We start from the raw sequence: 21,896 nt of genomic DNA, 5'->3' as shown, positions 1-21,896 counted from the left end.
AATGAAAAGAAAGTAATGGACATCATATGAAAGGACCTGGGCAAGGAAATTAATGCTGGAGCGGGATCCAGACAATGGGTTTACAGCAAAATGCTGGACAACCATTAGGTCGACAAGCAAAAAGGTTGACATTCAAAAAGGTCGACATAAGCATTAGGTCGGCATGGTCTAGGTCGACAGTCAAAAGGGGGTGTTTTTCACTGTTTTTTGAGCCAACATGTGCCGACAGGTAATTCATTCCCTACCATCTACTAGGGCGTGGTTGGAGAATAAAATAGTGTGCCGAGCGTAGTGAGACACTGTGCCCAAAGCATTACAAGCGATGCGAGGGGATGCTGTGCACTTCAAACTGTGTCCATGTTGACTGTGTCGACATCCGGGTATAAAAACTGTGAAAAACCCCACGTCGACCTTTCGACTGTCGACATAATGTTTGTGCCAACATTTTTGCATGTCGATCTTTTTGCATGTCGACCTAATGGTGTCGACCTTTTTGCTGTAGAGCCCTTGTCCCAGTTCCGCTGGAGCAGCTTGCTGTATTGATGGCCATTGATGGCTGTAGCATTGATAATCGATAATTTATGTCCCCTACAGTAAGTAAGAAAAGGATCAATGGTTTAGCCATCAACGTTCGAGAGCCGCGTATATGCAGACATTAACAATCAGGCTAGTGGTGGAATCAATGAAGTGTTATTGATAGGTGGTTGTGGTTTGTGGGGGGAACCCACCTGTCGTATGTTATTGACCATTGATTGACCGGGATGCAGTTAGAAACCCCGCGGTCGGAATCCCGGTGGTCAAAATCCTGACGCCGAAATCCCGACACTTTCTTCCTCTATGGGTGTCCACGACACCCATAGAGGGAGAATAAATTAGTGTGCCGAACGTAGCGAGGCACCGGGCCCCCCACGTCGAGCTTTTGACTGTTGACCTAATGTTTGTGCCAACATTTTTGCATGTCGACCTAATGGTGTCAACCTTTTTGCTGTAGACCACTTGTCCCAGTTCTGCTGGAGCAGCTTTCTGTATTGGCCTGTATTGTATTGGCCATTGATGGCTGTAGCATTGATAATTGATGATTTATGTCCCCTAAGTAAGAAAAGGATCATTGGTTTAGCCATCAATGTTGGAGAGCCGCGTATATGCAGACATTGACCATCAGGCTAGTGGTGGAATCAATGAGGTGTTATTGATAGGTGCACCGCCTATGGTGGTGTGTGGGTGGAACCCACCTGTCGTAAGTTATTGACCATTGATTGACCGATATGCAGTTAGAATCCCGGCGGTCGGAATCCCGGTGGTCAAAATCCCGACGCCGAAATCCCAACACTTTCTCCCTCTATACACGACACCTATAGAGGGAGAATGAATTAGTGTGCCGAGTGTAGCAAGGCACCGGGCCCGCTGCGTGTAGAGCGCAGCGAGCCCGCAAGGGGGGGGAGTGTGTTCCACGCCCCCCTTGTCGGGATTTCGGCGTCTGGATTTTGACCGCCGGGATTCCTACCTCCGGCACCACGGCCACGCAAACAGTCAGAGGATGAGTGGCCCGGCGGCCAAGTGGGGGCTGAACTTGGGGCCCCTTTGATTGTCGGGGCCTGGGTCAGCTGTACCCTTTGACCCCCCCCCCTGTCGCCGGGCCTGACTGTACTATAGAGTAACTCTGGAGACAGGGCCCTATTAAGGGCCTAATCAGCCTGGTGCTAAAAATGTTCAAGGGCCTATGATGCGCAGTAAAAGTAGAGGTGGGGCCCAGGTATTCTTCTGGGGGTGTGGTGTAACAACAGGGTGTGGCCACACACCCTTGAAATAAAATACAGAACAAATAGTACTTAAGTGCCTCCCCGGCCACACTGCAGCCCAGCACACAGCATCACGTGCTGGGTTGAGGAGAAGAGCTACTGCAGCTCCTGCTGCCAGGTAATGGGGTGAGGATCGAGGCCCCCACTCATACCTCCCAACTGTCACGATTTTAGAGGGACAGTCCCGATTTTCGGGTCCTGTCCCGCTGTCCCACCCGCGGCAGGCATTGTCCCGCTGCGGGGGGTGGCAGTTGGGAGACCCCCCAATCTAGTAGAATAGACGCTGTGCGCATGCGCACAGCGTCTATTCTCGTATGAAAATGAGGTTGCGGCTAATTAGCATAAACCGCACCCTCATTTGCATACACCCCACCCCCTTTTCGGGCGCTCGCGCGGCTTTGCCGCGCGAGTGTCCCTATTTGTTCAACTCAAAAGTTGGGAGGTATGCCCATTGGGCCCCTTGCATCAGACCTGTAGCAGGAGAATTATTTAAAACCTAAATGAATGGGCGGCCGCTGATTAATTTGAATGTTTTTTTTTCCAAATCTTCTGCCCGCCCTCAGAGGTTGGACCTGCAGATAGGTGTGCGCCAGTGGGGCGGCACTGCTGGCACACACCTATGGATGGAATGGGACGTGATACATCACGGGTGCTAAAAAGTTGTGATATATCGCTGATAGGTCCAATTCCGATTATCTTATGTTTTGCAGTTCCGACCACGACTGTTTTCTGATGCGCACATGATCGCACATCGGATTGGATCGGATGTCGTACACAAGCAATTTGGGCAGATTTGACCCAATTCCATACAAACAGAATGATGCGCCGATATCACAAGTAGTGTATACCATCTAATGGGTCCTGTATAAGGATGAACTTGATAGATGCAAGTCTGTTTTCAACCTCAAATACTATGTTACAATGGGGTAGATTTATTAAGCTCAATGAAGTGATAAAGCATCTGGTCTTTATCACCGGCCAATCAACTCCTACCTGTCATTTTTCAAACCAAGCCTGTAACTTCACAGTTAGATGATAAAGGGGGAGATTCTCTAAACTAAAAATGCAGTAAAAACCCAGTTATTAGGGTTTTTACCGCATTTTGGGATGCTCTAAGCATCCCCCGCCGGATTACCGCGACGGGGGGCATCGGCAGAAAAATCTGGCGATGCCCCATAGAAGCCTATGGGCTTCTACTGCGACCCACCGTGCCAGTGCCCAGGGTGCCCGCATGTGTGCTGCATCAGTCCAGGGGTGCCCACATGTGTACTGTATCCATCCAGGGGTGCCCACTTGTGTGCTGTATTTGTCCAGGGGTGCCCGCATGTGTGCCGTATAATTCTATGGGTGCCCCCATTTGTCCCGTATCAGTCCAGGGGTGCCCGCATGTGTGCCATATAATTCCATGGGTGCCCCCATGTGTCCTGTATCAGTCCTGGGGTGCCCACATGTGTGCTGTATTTGTCCAGGGATGCCCACATGTGTGCTGTATCAGTCCAGGGGTGCCGCATGTTTACTGTATCCATCCAAGGGTGCCCACATGTGTGCTGGATTTTTCCAGGGGTGCCCGCATGTGTGCTGTATCCATCCAGGGGTGCCCACATGTGTGCTGTATTTGTCCGGGGATGCCCGCATGTGTGCTGTATCAGTCCAGGGGTGCCCACATGTGTGCTGTATTTGTCCAGGGGTTCCCACATGTGTGCTGTATCAGTCCAGGGGTGCCCGTATTTGTACTGTATCCATCCAGGGGTGCCCACATGTGTGCTGTATTTGTCCAGGGGTGCCCACATGTGTGTTGTATCAGCCCAGGGGTGCCCGCATGTGTGCCGTATAATTCTATGGGTGCCCCCATGTGTCCCGTATCAGTCCAGGGGTGCCCGCATGTGTGCCATATAATTCCATGGGTGCCCCATGTGTCCTGTATCAGTCTTGGGGTGCCCGCATGTGTGCCGTATAATTCCAGGGGTGCCCCTATGTGTTCCGTATCAGACCAGGGGAGCTGCCCTTTTTTTAATGAAAATAAAAATAAGGTGTTTTTTTGGTACTTGTTTCCTAGCACAGCGCCCACGATTTTCAATCGTATGGCATCTTATGCATTGTATCGCATCGCATGCCATATAGCTGCATGCAATGCGATTTTGGCCCCCCTATATGATTTTTATATTTACAATGTTAAATGCACTCCCACGCCCACCCCCACTATGAATGCCAATCCGAAGCGCCCCTCGAGGGGCGGTGGTATGCGTCCTCCGACCTTTTCATACCCCCACTATCCACGCCTGGTGTGGAGTTGATTTTAGATAGTGTGGTGAGTGCAGCCACACTATGGGGGTATGAAAAGGTCGGAGGACCCGTACCGCCGCCCCGCGCGGGCTCGCAGCTCTCGCCACGCTTCAGGTTGGCGTTGATACTGGGGGTGGCGTGGGGGTGCTTTTAACATTGTAAGCACCCATTACGGTGCTTATACAATTAATAATCTTATAGGGGGCCATTTCACATTGAAAACCCCCATTAGGGTGCCTATACAATTTAAAACCGTATACCATCTCATTGTATGCCATATACAATGGTATACGATTTTAAATTGTATAACATCGGGTGCCATCGCATTGCATACCATTGTAAGGCTTATGGTATACAAGTACCGGGTTTTTTTTTGTTTGTTTGTTTTTTACTGCAAGGGCTGTTAAATGCGCTGTAGTCCAGGGGTGAGCCAAGAGTGCTGTATCATTCATGGGGTGTTGCTAAGTCTGCCGTATAATTCCAGGTGTGCTGAACTTTGTTATAATTAAAAGAATACAAATTTTTATTTTTACTGCAGGAATTTGTCTGCCGTATAATTCAATGCCTGCCGCCATGTGTGCCGTATAATTCCATGTGTGCTGTATCAGGTCAGGGATGCCCGCATGTGTGACACATAATTCCAAGGGTGAGCCAAGTGTGTCATATAATTCATGGGTTGCTGCAAAGTCTGCTGTATAATTCATTGGGTGCTGCTAAGTGTGCCGTCACAGTTCAGGGGTGATACTAAGTGTGCCGTATCAGTCCAAGGGTTAACCAAGTGTGCTGTATAATTTATGGGGTGCTGCCGTACTTGTTTCCTAGCACGGCCACACCGATTTCCATCAGGGTGGTCGTGTCGGAAAAATCGCGTCGATCGCATCGCATGTGATGCGACCGACCCGATTTTTTTATTGAATCAAATGTGAATAGGGTCCCTGGGACCCGATTTTACATTGGATTCAATGTAAAATATTCCCTAGACCCCCAATTTTACTGCGTAAACCCCACCCCATGATTGACGTGAACCCGAAGCGTGGCAAGCGCAGCGAGCCCGCGAGGGGCGGCGGTGCGCGTCCTACGACCTTTTCATTCCCCTACTATCCACGTCGGCGTGGAGTTGAGAATATATAGTGTGGCGAGCGCAGCGAGCCACTGAGCCTGAAGCGTGGCGAGCGGACGCGTATAACTTCACAGGTATACGCGTCCCCTCGCTCACTGCGCTCGCCACGCTTCGGGTTCACGTCAATTGTGGGGTGACGACGGGGCCATATATAATGTGAAATGGGTCATATTGGCCCATTTCACATTTTTTACTATGTGAGATGGACTTAATCAAGTCCATCTCATCTTGTGCCATTATAATGGCACAAGACCGACGCGATACTCCCGATTTCAATGTTAAAAAATATTTTAACATTGAAGCCTATGGCAAAATCGGGGGGCATCGTGTCGGTCGCGTCGGGACCAATGTTAATGGTCCCGACCGACGTGATGCCTGCGATTTTCCCTTTGACGGCAAAATGGACCTGATTTCAAAGGAAATCGGGTCCATCGCGGCCATCGTGTACCTTAACTTAAAGGTACACGACGGCCGCGATTGTGGCCGTTCTAGGAAACAAGTACCAGTGCTGCTAAGTCTGCTGTATCAATACAGGGGTGCTGCCATTTTTTTATTAAAAGAATAGCACTTTTTACAGCAGGAGTGTCACTATGTGTGCCGTATAATTCCATGTGTGCTGTGCCAGTCCAGGGGTTCCGCCATCTGTGCCATATAATACCATGTGTGCCATCATGTGTACTGTATCAGGTCAGGGGTGTCACTATCTGTGCCGTATAATTCCTGGGGTAAACCAAGTCTGCCGTATAATTCATGGGGTGCTGCCAAGTGTGCTGTATTAGTCCAGTGGTGATGCTAAGTGTGCCGTATCAGTCCAGGGGTGCTATTAAGTGTTCCGTATCAGTCTAGTGTTTGTGCAGCCCACTTGTGTCGCTTATCATAGTTATCCAACTACTGGCCTATAAACAATATTGTGAGGTGTGAGGTGTTCAGAATTGACTGGAAATGAGTGGAGATGAATGCTCTTTAGGTCATTAATAGCATAGGAGCAAAAAAATAAAAAATCAAAACCCAAAAGTCCAAACACAACACGTTTAGGGGGTGTTTTGGCAAAACCCATTAGAACCCAAAACCTAAAAGTAATCAGAACCCAAAACACGAAAAGTGGCCGGTGCACATCCCTACAACATATGCGATAATTATGTCGGCGATGGGGGGCGGAGCTGGGCTGCGGATGTTTGAACATCCCGCCCAAAGTACCAGCCACATTATCACTTCACCAAGCTTAAGAAATCTGCCCCTATGTTACTATGATATATCCTGTGTTTCACAGCCAACACAATATATCTGTGAACTACGCGGTTCATATATTTATCGATGGTACACATTGGCCGATAGTCCATCGATATATCAGCCATTCAATGTATATTACTTTAACTGGGTACACACAATGTATCTGTCCAATCTTCCTTGTGGGAACAAAAATGCCTAATGCCTGCTCGGGGCAGATGGCTGATGTCACATGACGTCAGCCCCCGTTCCCTTTTTGGCGATCTCTGACTGAAATAAAAGTTAGTTTTTACTGACATTTATTTCCAAAGGCAAGAGAAATCTTTGGACCATCAAATGATTTCTCTTCCCTTTGGCTGCATGCGAGGGGATGCGGGCAGCGTTGGTGGTGGGGTGGGTGTGTAGTGCTAACCCTCTCGCTAGGCAGCAAATATATGCTGCCTAGTGAGTGGGTCTGAATTAGGCCCTTAGAATCAATGGTGGAAATTGTGACCTGAGAGTCCAGGTGCAAAACTATAACAAGTGGCTGACAGGGGTACAAGATGCTGGACTGGCAGCAAAGGGCCCCTTAGTCCTCAGGGGCCCTGGTGAAATGCACCTGCTGCACAAATGTTAATTCTGCCTCTGTGTAGCATACTGTACCTCCTAACATTTGGACCTTTTCCCAGCTGGAAAGGGGACTGAACCTCAAGTGGAGGGGCTGAACATTGGATGGAGGGGGCGTCACCTCGTGGCACAACCTTCACCATGGGTCCTCAAACGGCGGCCCTCCAGATGTTGTGAAACTACAAATCCCAGCATGCCTTGCCACAGTTTTAACACTCCCTTATAGCAAAACTGTGGCAAGGCATGCTGGGATTTGTAGTTTCACAACATCTGGAGGGCCGCAGTTTGAGGATCCATGACCTTCACCATCATTGTTTTTGTGGGCGTGCCCAGAACTCCTTGAGCAGCTGATCAGTCCCTGGTTCCCCCAATGCACTGCTAGATGCTGAGCGTGTGCGCATGGCATCTATTCAGTGATTACCAACAGTTTTGCAAAGCAGTGATGATAAAGGTGATCTTAACTTGCACCCCGTAGCCCTTCCCAGATCCACAATGTTGCAATGCTTTCTGATGCATTTTTTAAATACATGTTTGTCACCTAATTCACTCATACAAAAATCCTGACCATTTGTAAGGGGGAAAAAAATCACCAATAGAGTAGTTAAAAATGTAAATAAAATAAAATTGTGTAGAATATGTATTAAATAGATATTTCCTAATTCAATAAAAAAAAATCCCGAGCTGTTTTTGTTGCCAGCAAAGTGGTTAATCCAGTGGTTCCCAAACTGTGTGCCGTGGCTCCCTGGGGTGCCTTGGAACAGTTGCAGGGGAGCCCTGGGCTCATGGTCCAGGACCAATTCAAATTAATTATGGTTAATTATTTATGTGCAAAACCAGTGCTGGTGGCTGCCAATAATAAAATATGTACAAACAGAAGCGAATCCTGTCTTTAACACATAACTGACCCTGGGAATCACATATAAACCCAATATAATAAATTTTTGTGTGGTCTAGGGGTGCCGTGAAAAAATGTTGATACCCTTAGGGTGCCGTGATTCAAAAAAGATTGGGAACCACTGGGTTAATCCTTGGAAACTGATACTGTCAGCTACATGTACAAAGGCTCTGAATCACCTTTTGTAAGAAGGACAAAAAAAAAGCACACAATAGGGAAAAACCATTTCGTATTGCAGGTGTGGCTCCTGAGTAGGACATTGAGAAAGAACGTGTGGATTGAGAGTTCTGCCCCATACACACTATACGATAAGCGGCACCGCCAATATCTTTAATGATATTGGCGTTGCCACAACATGAACGACATGCAAGGAAACACTGAACGTTATCGTTAACAATATCATTCAGTGTCGTCACCAGGACTCCTGCCAAATATGCAATCACTGACGGAAGTGCACAACGTTAACACTATTTTGGGTACACACTGAACATACCGTTCACACAATGATATCGCTAAAGATATTGTTATTGTTTATATTGTTAATGAAAATCGTGTAGCGTGTACCCATCTTAAGACTTAAATGGGTTCTATTTATTCTGTTCAGGGTTAATACTAGCTACTTTTGTATGTAGCCTAAAAATGGTAGATACTGTAGCTTTATTTTTACACTGAAATGTACACACCCCACCAGCGAAAATCGAATTTCCACCAAGGAAAATCTGCCACTGAATGAAATCTGCCAGTGAATTTATAATTTACTAAGTAGTCGTTGCCGTTTGTAGTCATTCATAGACTATATGTTTGTAATTAATATGATTCGTAAAAAAATAAGGCTTACTGGAGATGTGTACTCATGAAGGGCTCTGTCAGGGCTCTGAAGGGCTCTGTCATTCTGACAGAGCCCTTCATGAGTACACATCTCCAGTAAGTGAGACTTGTACCCCGAGTCACTGAGATTCTGTGCACACTTAATCAAGCATAGAGACACATTATCTGGCTTTAAGATAAATCGGTTGTCTGATTTAAACCAAGAAATGGTGATGTCTACAGACTTTTAACCTTTCAAGGCAAGACCATGTATGAATATTGAGAGGCTCACAAACGGAATCAACATCTGTATGCAATTAGCCTGAGTCACTATGTATCCCAGAGTTTGTGACATTTAATGATCAAATTGAACCTTCCTATTGCGGATTTACTCCATCTACGAAATCTGTTGAAAGTAACTTCTGTGAAGCTGTAGAAAGTAATTTTTTACACAATCTGTGAACCCCTGATGAAGTCCCATGTGGGGACGAAACGCGTTGGAAATTTTTGTTTGCTATCTTGAAATATCTGAACCTTTTATTTATATATATATATATATATATATATATATATATATATATATATATATATATATATATAGACATTGGATGCACACACTAAATTAACTGATAATAAATGGTGGAGATTTGGTTCATGAATTGATCAATGCATTTAAGCCTGCAGCCCCCGTCAAGGGACCCCACTGTTCTGCAGGTCCTACCACTATCGCTGAAAATGGCTGCAATACACATAGCTATCACATCAATGTTTGATACCAGGCATGCTATCAGGTCTTTCCCTAGATGATTAGTGACAGGTGTGTTGGTAGCTGCTCACCTATAAAAGCAAAGTCTGCTGTGAGCTTCAGACCTGATAGCATGCCTGGTATCAAACATTGATGTGATAGCTATGTGTATTGCAGCCATTTTCAGCGATAGTGGTAGGACCTGCAGAACAGTGGGGTCCCTTGACGGGGGCTGCAGGCTTAAATGCATTGATCAATTCATGAACCAAATCTCCACCATTTATTATCAGTTAATTTAGTGTGTGCAGAGCCCATCCAATGTCTGTTTAAACAATGTGGTCACAAGCCATAGGGCACCCCAAAACTAGGAAAGGTGAGTGCCGATGTTAAGTGTATATATATATATATATATATATATTCACCAGATGGCTGGCACTCACATGTTCAAATAAATAATTGCTGGGGTGACATTCCAAAAAGGGCCAAGGAGTGGTCCAATATAGATACACGTATGGAGCAGGAGTCACTCACCAGTCTTGCAGTAAAAAAAGTTTTTAATCAGGCAGCATGACAGATATTTGTGCGGTCGACGTTTCGGTCCACCTCTAGGACCTTTGTCAAGACAAAGGTCCTAGAGGTGGACCGAAACGTCGACCGCACAAATATCTGTCATGCTGCCTGATTAAAAACATTTTTTTACTGCAAGACTGGTGAGTGACTCCTGCTCCATACGTGTATATATATATATATATAGATAGATAGATAGATAGATAGATAGATAGATAGATATAGATTCCCACCACCTTGTCATGTGCCTCAGATTTAGGCAAATAGACAATCGAACATTCTCAATGACATTTATTTCAAACATTTATATGAAGCATTGGCAGATTAGAATTCTTTGGAACCGCATGGATAAACCCATGGCTTATCCATGCGGTTCCAAAGAATTCTAATCTGCCAATGCTTCATATAAATGTTTTTAAATAAATGTCATTGAGAATGTTCGATTGTCTATTTGCCACAAGGTGGTGGGAATCTCAATAGCGCCCTCTACATCTCTCTTTTGGTCTTTGTTTTCATCTCCCACTAACAGGGGAGATATTGTAGAGGTAGTACGCTTTACACTATTGGAAGCGCTTTCAGGGTCAACCCCCATTTGCATAGATATATAGATATATATGTTGAGTATCCCGTATCCGAATTATTCCGAAAACCATACATTCCAGAAAGTGAACAAATTTTTTAGGGTTTTTTTTGCTAAAAACTTACTGGGGACATCTGTAATAGCACTACTGAGGGAATGATATGTAACTGCCATCATATATGTGCAAGACAATGATTGCTTGGCATTTAAATTCAGTGGCTGAGATAGTACACAAACTTTGTTTCATGTTTTAAAGCCTTGTTTTATGCATAAATAAAATATATTTGTGTTTATTTCAAGTGTTTGATGTAATATAAATAAATATAGATAAATGTACGACATAAATGCAAGATACCTCAAAATACATAATTGAAATATTAAAATATTCCGAAATACAGGAATAATCAGTTATCCAAAATTCTCCTGGTCCCAAGCATTTTGGATAAGGGATACTCAACCTGGATAGATAGATAGATAGATCGATAGATAGATAAACAGTGGAGATTTAGTTTATGTATTGATCAATGCATTTAAGCCTGCAGCCCCCTTCATGGGACCCCACTTTTCTGCAGGTCCTACTATATTGCTCAAAATAATTACCATAAAGTGGTTATAGATCAATGGATAGACAAGCATTAGGTCGACACGCATCAAGGTTGACATGTCTGAAGGAAGGTCGACATGGGGTTAGGTTGACAGGGACAAGGTCAACAGTTAAAAGGTTGATGGGGTTTTTCACAGTTTTTTTGTCCAGACACAGTTGACATGGGCACTAAAAAAGTGCACCACGTCCCACTGCGCTCGCCATGCTTTGGGCTCAGTGCCCTGCTACGCTAGGCACACTATTTAATTCTCCCACCACGCCCTAGGGCAGTGATGGCTAACCTTGATACTCCAGCTGTTGTTGAACTACACATCCCAGCATGCCCTGCTACAGTTTTACTATTTGGCCTTGCTAAAACTGATGCAGGGCATGCTGGCATGTGTAGTTCAACAACAGCTGGAGGGTCAAGGTTAGCCATCACTGCCCTAGTGGATGGTAGGGCATAGGATACCACCGACCTGTCGACCGAGCCCTAGCCTAATGCTTATAACGACCTTATATTCCTATCAAACTAACCCCATGTCCAGAGCCGGCCCTAGCCTAAATGACGCCATAGGCAAGATTTTGGCTGGTTCCCCCTAGCACAACCACTAGTTCAGCCTCTGACCCTGCTCCCCTTTCCCAGCACCATCAACCCTCATCATAGCAGTCATCATTTTGATGCTCCTACCCGCAATATTTTAAATAGAAGGATTAAAAAGGGTTGAGATTAAGTGAAGGGTAAAAAAAGGGGCAGACTAGATGGGCCAAATGGTTCTTATCTGCCATCAAATTCTATGTTTCTATGTTTCTAACTTTATTCACATTATATCATGCGATGTTGTCCCTTATTCACATTACATCACACAGTAGTACCACTTCACCTTATATACATTACTCCTCACATTATTCACATTATACCCTTAGAAAAAAATCCTGAGAAAATATTGTATTTTAAGCAGATCCATGGCCACACTGCAACCCAGCACTAAACCAGTGTGTGCTGGGCAAAGGAGAAGAGCTGCTGCTGTCACTTAAGGGGAGGGGGCCTGGGGCCCCCACTGGAACCTTCCATCAGACTTTGGCCTGGGTAATTTGTACCCAATACCCCTTTCTCTCGGCACCCCTGATAATACCACACAGTAATGCCCCTTACACATGACACACATTATTAATGTCCCTATAAACATAATGCCCCTTACACATTATGGCAACCTTTATTAATGCCCTTCATACACATAATGACACACATAATGCCCCTTACACATATGTTGCACATTATTAATGCCCTTATACACATGACACACATAATGCCCATTACACATATGTTGCACATTATTAATGCCCTTATACACATGACACACATAATGCCTGTTACACATGTCGCAAATTATTAATGCATTTATACATGACACACATAATGCCCCTTACACATATGCCGAACACTATTGCACAACCAACCCACCCGCAGACAGCACTCACACAGCCGCTAACACTGTGAACTTTGCCTCTGCTTGGAGACAGATGTTTTCTCATACATCTTGCCTCAATAGGCCACGCAGACCGAAAATTCATCTTATTTACAGTACATTGTTATGTGACCAAGACACACAAGGAGCTTCCGATGATTAAAATGATATGTTGCCTGAAATGAAATGATGCCTGCATACTGAATGCTATGTTACAGTGATTTCCATGAATACACTGTTTCATATGCAGATACAGCCTCACTCACACACAGAATATAGGCATGCTGCATATCATTTTAATCAGCAGACGCTTCTGGTGCCCCTAGGCATTCCAAATGCCCTAGGCATTTGCCCAGTTTGCTTATGCCTAGGGCTGGCTCTGCCCATGTCGACCTTCATACATGTGGACCTTCATGTATGTCAACCTTCAGTGGTCAAACCAATGCATGTAGACCTTCCCCTTGTGGACCTAGTGACTGTATCCCCTTGCAAACCTGATGATCATGCTCAGTTTCGTGACCCTCCCTGCATCAGGTATGTCACAGCCCCAAAGGATCAAAATACAGATGGAGCGCCTCTCAGTCAGCTCTGGGAATCACCAGATTCCCTTAGCTGGCGGAGGGGCGCTCCAACTGATGGGGACGCACGAGTGTCTCTCACGCATGCGCATCCCCATCTACACGGCAGCGGGGAACGCTTTCCCTGCCCGTCTCCGCTTCAGGGAGACAGCCAGGGATTGAGGGGAGCTGGGGAGTGCTCCATCGGAACGGGACGCAAGCTCCCTTCTGGCGGAGGAGCAGGAGGCAGGAGCAGCTCCGACGGGGGCATGCTGCATCTGTACTTACATAAACCAAAATTTGAATCTTTAGTAAATTTGTCGATTCCGTTGAAATGAATGGGGATTTACGGACGTATTCTGTAGATGTTGTATTTATTCATATTTTTTGGAACTACAGGAAAATACGAACGGAAAAAATGTGAATCTTATACATTTCAGCCTTAGTAAATGCAATGTGTGAAATACAAACGTATTTCACATCGAATGGGTAAAAATATGACCATTCGTACCCATTCGATCTTAGTATATTTCCTCCTAAATCTCTCTGCACATGTTACATCTGCCCCACATGCAGTTCCACATGGTTTTGCCCAGTTATATGCTTTTTTTGCTTTGCTTACAAACATGAATCAGGACCAAAGTGCAATAACAACTAGTTTACCAAACCGTTCTATTCAGATTTATTACAAAAATAATATAATAAATAACATTTAATTTACCTTCCTCTAAAATGAAGCGTCCCAGCTGTAAACTGAACCTGTGTGTAGCTTAGTAACTCAGCAGCAGTTTCCTTCCCCTGTGTCACCTCCCCCTGCAAACAGTGTCACACCTGGCCAGATCAAAAGCCTACAAATATTTCCAGCAGAAGTCGCACAGGTGTTAAATTCAAGGTCCACTAATCAAACGTAACAGATTCTGAAAAAAAAAAATCACAAGCGCCTGTGCAAACGTTTTTATATTTTCACAGGAAGTAGATACAGCATTTATTTAAAAGAAGTAATTTTAGCAGCAGGGGTGTAACTATCACTTTCTAGGCCCCAAAGCATAATGGGGCAGATGTATTAAGCTTTAACAAGAGATAAATGCAAGGGTGATAAGGAGAGATAAACATCCAGCCAATCACCTGCTAACTGTCATGTTACAGGCTGTGTTTGAAAAAAGTCAGTAAGGAGCTGATTGGCTGGACGTTTATCTCTCCTTATCACCCTTGCATTTATCTCTTGTTAAGGCTTAATACATCTGCCCCAGAATTTGAAAGGGGGGTGTTATTCCTGTCCATACCTCCCAACTTTTTACTTGAACAAATCGGGACACTCGCGCGGCGAAGCCGCGCTAGCGCCCGAAAAGGGGGCGGGGCGTATGCAAATGAGGGCGCGGCTTATGCTAATTAGCCGCGACCTCATTTTCATACGAGAATAGACGCTGTGCGCATGCGCACAGCGTCTATTCTACTAGATTGGGGGGTCTCCCAACTGCCACCCCCCGTAGCGGGACAATGCCTGCCGCGGGTGGGACGTCGGGACAGGACCCGAAAATCGGGACTGTCCCGACGGAATCGTGACAGTTGGGAGGTATGCTGTCAGCGGTGAGACTTCCTCTTGCCAGTGCTGTGTCTCAGTGCTGCAGCCATCTCCAGCTCTGCCCACAGCGGATCAGGTCCTGCACGTTCAACGCCAGGGCTGGTCACTAGATAGTGACGTTGAGCCCCGGCAGCATCAGAGAGGGGAGGAGGTGTCGGAATCAGCCGGACCACCTTTCCTCTCTGTAAGCAAATCATCACCGCTGACGAGGGAGCGCAGCACTTCAGACACTTCCTGGTCAGATGAAGTCTGCGTTCTGTACTACCTAAATAGAAAAAAATAAAAAAATTATGCACTGATTGGGTCCTCAGGCCCCCCCCCCCCATGGCAGATGCATCCCCTGCACCCTCCATAGCTACGCCACTGGTGAACACAGAGAATTTAATGAGCTCCTTACAGTTTTTCTTCGGAGCATCTAATCGCTCTAAATTTGGTTTATATCTGTAAAGGAAATATGACAGAATATCACAAGTACTCACAAGTACTTTATTCGCTCCAGTATTTTTTTATATATTAACAGAAGTGTCCACAGCACTGCACAAATGTTCTTTTGTCACTGGCGACCTTATGCGTGTCGATCGTTTGGTGTCGAACTAATGACACAGTCGACCTGTCAACTGGAACCCCTCCCCATGTCGCTTGAAATTCTGTTTTGTTTTTTTAGAAATTAACAATCATTTTTATTTCTAAAATTTTTATTTATACATCAAGGGCCAAATGTAAAAGGGTGCCATTTTTAGAGAAGTTTTTTGGTAAAAAAAATGGCCAAATACTAATCCCACAAATTGTACATGTAACAGAGAGCGGTTTTCTGTAAAAATCATCCGTTTTACTGTGATCAGTCCACAGGGACCCCGCCTAGGACTGATCGGCTGGGGGACCTTTTATAAAAGTGTCCCCTGTCCGTGGCAGTACTCTACTGGCTGTTGTAGCCTGGCAATGGTTTCTAAATATAGGGCACTCCTATGGGTTTTTATCTACCCTGCAGGTTTCGTAAATACTGGGATGCCCTCCACCCCCCACCCCATATTTAGGATACTAGGACCAGCTCAAAGAGCCCAGGGCTAGTTACAGTATTTTCAGGGGGGAGGGGGGTGTAATTTGCACATTCCTGTTACTAAAAAAACATTGCAAGTTAAAAAATCGCACCCTATTCATACCTCCCAACTTTTGAAGTCCTGCAGGCGGGACGATGCTCCTGCGCGCCGGAGGCGTGTCAAAATTTTCAGGGGTGTGGCCTAATTTGGGGGAGTGGCCTATACTCGCGGCTCTTCCGCTAGGCCACGCCCCCATTTTGCAGTTTTAGGGGCATGACCCAGAGGCTCTGTGAGCCTCTAGCCATGCCCCCAGTCCCCTGGCTGCGGGAATAGACGCTGTGCGCATGCGCACAGCGTTTATTCCCCGCTGCTTAGCAGCTGACAGGGGGGACTCCCAACAGCCCCCCACACCGCGGGACACTGCCGCCCGCGGGTGGGACATCGGGACAGGCCCTGACAATCGGGACTGTCCCGATAAAATCGGGACTGTTGGGAGGTATGCTATTACATGTGACTTGTGGGATATGGTGTGACTTGGTTTTTTTTAGCTGCCTATTTTTGCACCCTATTACATTTGGTCCCAAGTATCTCAAGTGTCACAGCTTTACATTTTTTTGTGTTATATTAATTTAGGTATGCATTTTACATCACTCCCTCCTATAAAATGTGTATGAAGTGATCAACATGCAAAAGTAATGGCTAAAGCTGAGTATACATCTGTACAGTGTTAGTGAGATAGAAAACAAGCCTTGGAATTTTCTCCAAGCAGCACTACTGAAGATGGGGGTCTCTGGAGAGGGGGTGAGGTTTGTGGAGAGGAACAAGTTCCTGCAACTGCGCCCCTTCCGTCTTTTGCTGCAGTTGCACCTGGGACTTTATATGAGTATTGGGATCAGACACAAACACAGTAGGAAAGTGGAGGTGTATTAATGGGATCAGACAAAGTAGCAAAGTAGGGTGTGTGAGTGAGATTAAAGTGATAAAATGGAGAGTTATAAACAGCCAGCCAATCAGCTCCTACCTGCCATGTAACAGACTGTGTTTGAAAAATGCCAGGCAGGAACTGATTGGTTGGTTGTGTCTCGGCCCAGCCGCAGCGCTTATCAGTCTGGACTGTTTGGCGAGGGTTGCAGTCAGAGGCGTAACTAGATGTCTGTGGGCCCCATAGCAAAAATTTTGGAAGGGCCCCCCCCGCCACACACACACACACACACACACACACACAATTGTCACAAGAGAGAGACCGAGTGAGAGACAGGGACTAGGGATGGTGTGAGAGAGATTGTGAGAGAGAGACAGGAAGGTAGGGAGGGTGTGAGGGAAAGACAGTGAGAGAGAAATTGTGAGGGAGAGACAGGGAGTGAGAGAGGGTGCAAACGCAAGACGGAGTACAAGAGGGTGCAAACGAGTTAGAGGGAGTGTTAGAGGGTGAGTAAAATTCAGTGAGAGAGGTGTTAGGGAGAGGCAGGGAGTGAGAGTCTCTGTGTGTGTGTGTGTGTGTGTGTGTGTGAGAGAGTGAGGGAGAGGCAGGGAGAGAGGGTATTGGGAAGAGACAGGGAGTGAAAGAGAGTGTGAGGGAGAGGCAGAGAGCAAGAAAGTGTGTGAGGGAGAGGTGTCAGATGAAGCGAGAGATAGGAAAAAGTAGGGAAAGAGCAGCGGAGGAGAGAGATAGAGGAGAAAAAGAGACTAGGTGCAGAGCAAAATAGAGAGGTGAGAGGGAGAGAGATGGTAGGTTTGCAAGGAGAGGGTTAGTTAGGGGAGAGGATGGAGGGCAGGTGTTTAAAAAGGAGAACTTTTTCCCTCATAACCCCCTTCCCCCATTATGTGGCCTGGTAGTGTTAGTGCCGGGTCTCACACTCACCAGCTGCGGCCAGGGTGTCCTGGGCAGCTTCAGCACCGGGTCTCCCTCTCACCAGCAGTGTCCCAGTTCCCCAACTCACCAGCGGCAGCCAGGGTCTTCCTCTCATAGGTGGCAGCCCGGTTCCCCCTCTCATCAGTGGCTGCCGCGGGTCCCCCAATCATCAGCGGCTGCCGCGGGTCTCCCTCTCACCAGCAGCGGCCAGAGTCTTCCTCTCATAGGCGGCGGTCTGGGTCCCCCTCTCATCAGCGGCTGCCGCAAGTCTCCCTGTCACTAGCGGCTGCCGTGGGTCTCCCTCTGGAGAGCGGCGCTGTGTTTCTGGCATCCACTGCACATGCAGTGGTGTCTTGTGCGGTGCCTGGTGCCCTGCTCCCACTGAAGGGGGACTCAAAACACGGGCACAGCCAGTGCATGCTGCAACCTGCACTGGACTATTTAAAAATAAAAGCTGTTAAACAAAATTAAGAGGGTGCAGGGGATAGCCTGCTGGTCCCCCGGGCCCCCCAAGCTCCCGGGCCCCATAGCAGTTGCATCCCCTGCACCCTCTGTAGTTACGCCACTGGTTGCAGTCCTTCCTCCTGGGAGTCCGGTGGCCGGGTCTCACGCTGCTAGCGGCCACAACACTTCCATGTGTCAGGCGTGCCGGAGTGCACTGCAGTGTAGATATAGGTCTGCACTCCGGACGCCATTTTGTTGAAGGATGTGGGACCATTTGTAGACAACAAGTAGATAGACAGCCATTAGGTCGACACCATTAGTTCGACAACTCAATAGGTCGACATGCCATTAGGTCGACATGCCATTAGGTCGACACTGCCATTAGGTCGACAGTGTCTAGGTCGACAGTCAAAAGGTCGACATGTTTTTTTTTTCACTGTTTTTTGGCCGAAATGCCGACACAGTCGACATGGACACAGTTTGAAGTGAACCGCAGCCCCTCGCACCGCTCGCTATGCTTCGGGCACGGTGCCTCGCTGCGCTCGGCACACTATTTTATTCTCCCACCACGCCCTAGTGGATAGTAGGGCATGAAATACCGCCTGTCGGCACATGTCGGCTCAAAAAACAGTGAAAAAAAAAAAACATGTCGACCTTTTGACTGTCGACCTTTTGACTGTCGACCTTTTGACTGTCGACCTAATGGTATGTCGACCTAATGACATGTCGACCTAATGGTATGTCGACCTAAAAGCATGTCGACCTATTGAGTTGTCGAACTAATGGTGTCGACCTAATGGCTGTCTATCTACTTGTTGTCTACAAATAGTCCGGATACCTTTGTTGAAGTCCCCAGGCGCTGCCCATCCCTCCAGCCAATCAGGGCAGCCCGGCCAGCCAATTTCTTTAAACTGGTGCCAGAACAACGCTTGTGATCCTTTTGTGAGGATCCGCGTCCCGAGCTCCCTGCTAAATTCAGTTAGCACTTGGTATAAGCTGCCTGAATCTTCTCTTCAGTTCCCAGCCGGTTCCCTGTACATTCTTCTCATCTGTTCAGTAATGATTTGTCCGGTCCAGACTCCTGGTTATTCCTCCGGTGCACTCCTCAGTTATCCCGCCAGTCCGGTCCAGATTCCTGGTTATTCCTCCGGTGCACTCCACAGCTATCCCGCCAGTCCGGTCCAGATTCCTGGTTATTCCTCCGGTGCACTCCACAGCTATCTTGCCAGTCCAGACTGCTGGTTACTCTTCCGGTGCACTCCGTTGTTATCCCGCCAGTCAGGTCCAGATTCCTGGTTATTCCTGTGGAGCACTCCACAGCTATCCGCCAGTCCGGTCCAGATTCCTGGTTATTCCTCCGGTGCACTCCACAGCTATCCGCCAGTCCGGTCCAGATTCCTGGTTATTCCTCCGGTGCTCTCCACTGCTGTCCCAACAGTTCAGGTCCAGACTCCTGGTACTTCTCCGGTACACTCAGCAACTATCATGTCAGCTCTAGTCCAGACTCCTGACTACTGCCACAGTTACTTTGCAGTGTTCCGTAGCTCTCGACTCCATTTCAGCTATGTCCTCTTGGCCCTCTGTTTACAAGCGGGTTACCGAGTTCAAGGTCACCGCCTTGATGAGGCTGTATGAGTAGGAAGTATATTCGTCCTGCTACATTTAAACTGCCCTCTGAGGACTTGCCAGAAAGCCCAAGTGCTGGAAGTTCGACCTGCCAAGGCAGTTCTTTGTCTGCAGCTCATAGAATTTGAGGCTGATACTGCGCATGCACCTGGCAATGTGCCTGTCCTCTGCAGTGCACAGGCACTGGGACCAGGATCTAGCTTCTATGGGCTGCTACCATTGTGGCCTAGCGGTTATGAACATAGCATGCTATGCACTGTGCCTAAGGTCGGATCCTGCTCAGGAAGAATTTTTTTTTTTTTAATTCCATTGTTTTCTTAATTTATAAAAAAAGAACTTAATTTATAAATTCCATTGTTTTATTATTGTACATTTAAAATGTGTATATATTTATGCTTTGCTTCAAAAAGGGTGGGCACTCTTGTTCTGCTAACATTTTGTAAATAGGCTATGTAGTGGCTTATTCAGCTCTAGGGACTCGGTGGGGAATTGTGTGCTGGGCTTAGCCTACTCTTAAGGAGCTAACCTCGGCATATATTCCCTCATGAGTCATTGGGGCTGAATGAGCGACTACATAGCATATTTACAAAATGGTGGCTGGCTGAGATTATCGGCCACGAAGGAGCATACCATTATGGAGCTAAGCGCGGCATAAATTTCCTCACTGGGTCCCTGGGGCTGAATGAGCAACTACGTAGCATTTTTACAACAGGGCAGCAAGCCAAGGCAACGACTAGACTTACAGCAGTGTTCTGTATACAGTAGGCAATAAAGTGGGAGGTGCAGGGCTGTTTGCAATGAGCTTACAGGGCCTGTCTGGGCATATGCTCTGCACCCCCCTAGCATCACTGACTTCAATCCCCACACAGCCTGGAAGCTCACTACAAACAGCTCTGCATTCCCCCCCTTCATTGCCTACCATGAGCGTCATCGCCATTTATCGGCCACTTACAAAATATTTTGTTGATCAATAATGTGCCCTCCCAGGGTTTCATCCCCACCCTTTCATCCCCACACAGCCTGGAAGCTATTGCTGCAACTGTATCTGAAAAACAAACAAACAGGGGAAAATGGACATATTACATGTACAGTACAGTATATGAGCTATTTTGACAAATCAAACTTTATTTTGAAGTTTTAAGGTTAGAAATAATGTTTGGGTGATTTATAATCGGCAATGTTTAAATTAACTTACAAGTACAAAATTAGGGCCGATTTGTACGAAATAAACCATTTAAAAATTATTTAAAACCTTAAAATTGCAAAATATACTTTGATGCGTCAAAATAGCTCATATTGTGTAAATGTAATATTTCCTATTTCCTTTCAATGTATGTTCTGCACATAGGGATGCTAATTATATGCCTATGATAAGATATCTGTTACAATATTACTGTATGTATTTGCGATTTTATCTGCATAAAAAATGTTCTGATACAGTGTTTCCTTGCCAAACAGTGTACCATTATTTGTTGCAGATACAGTCAATTATGCTGCTTTCAGACCGCATAACTGGCTTTGACCCTGTATTTGAAAACGTTTCCAAAAACGGGTCTGCCAGATAAAACCCCTTTCACACCGCAGCTCTTAAACGGTATATTACCGTTTAAGTGCCGATTTTTTGACACTGGCAGACCCGTTTTTGGAAACTTTCCAAATACAGGGTCAAAGCCAGTGCAGCCTTCAGCCCTCCCCTCCGTGCAGCTCCCCCCTCCCCCCCGCGCGTGTCGACGCCCCCCCGCGCGTGTCGATGCCCCCCGCGCGTGTCGATGCCCCCCGCGCGTGTCGACGCCCCCCCGCGCGTGTCGACCTACCCCCGTGCAGCCGGTACACCTCCGTTGTGGATCCCGGCACTGCAGTTCTGTATGGTCGGAAGCACTTATGAAAAAAAGTGTCTTTCAGAAAATGTCTGCCCCATAGGAAAACCTGTTTAAAAAAACTGTCTTTCGTATAAGAAAAGTGACTTATAAGAAAAGTGACTTTTGGAAAATGGCTGCCCCCATACGAAAGACATTTTTTTTAAACAGGTTTTCCTATGGGGCAGCCATTTTCTGAAAGACACTTTTTTTCATAAGTGCTTCCGACCATACAGAACTGCAGTGCCGGGATCCACAATG

The 21,896-nt window shown here is 46.6% G+C and overlaps 1 protein-coding gene across 2 annotated transcripts in view; it reads right to left on the bottom strand.

Moving 5' to 3' along the window:
* PIK3R6 (phosphoinositide-3-kinase regulatory subunit 6) overlaps nt 1-14,111 on the bottom strand; it is a 77,364-nt gene extending 63,253 nt beyond the window's left edge. For both annotated transcript variants that reach the window (XM_083148410.1, XM_083148415.1), the window contains exon 1: nt 13,960-14,111. The gene's annotated coding sequence lies outside the window, so the exon portion shown is untranslated. The remainder of the gene's footprint in view (nt 1-13,959) is intronic.
* Between the last annotated feature and the right edge of the window lie 7,785 nt (nt 14,112-21,896).

The sequence above is a fragment of the Crinia signifera genome, chromosome 6 (genome assembly GCF_055691185.1).
Source record: "Crinia signifera chromosome 6, ASM5569118v1, whole genome shotgun sequence".
Lineage (NCBI taxonomy): Eukaryota > Metazoa > Chordata > Amphibia > Anura > Myobatrachidae > Crinia > Crinia signifera.
The sequence above is the reverse complement of the archived record's forward strand: the minus strand, read 5'-3'. Positions and strand labels throughout refer to the sequence as shown.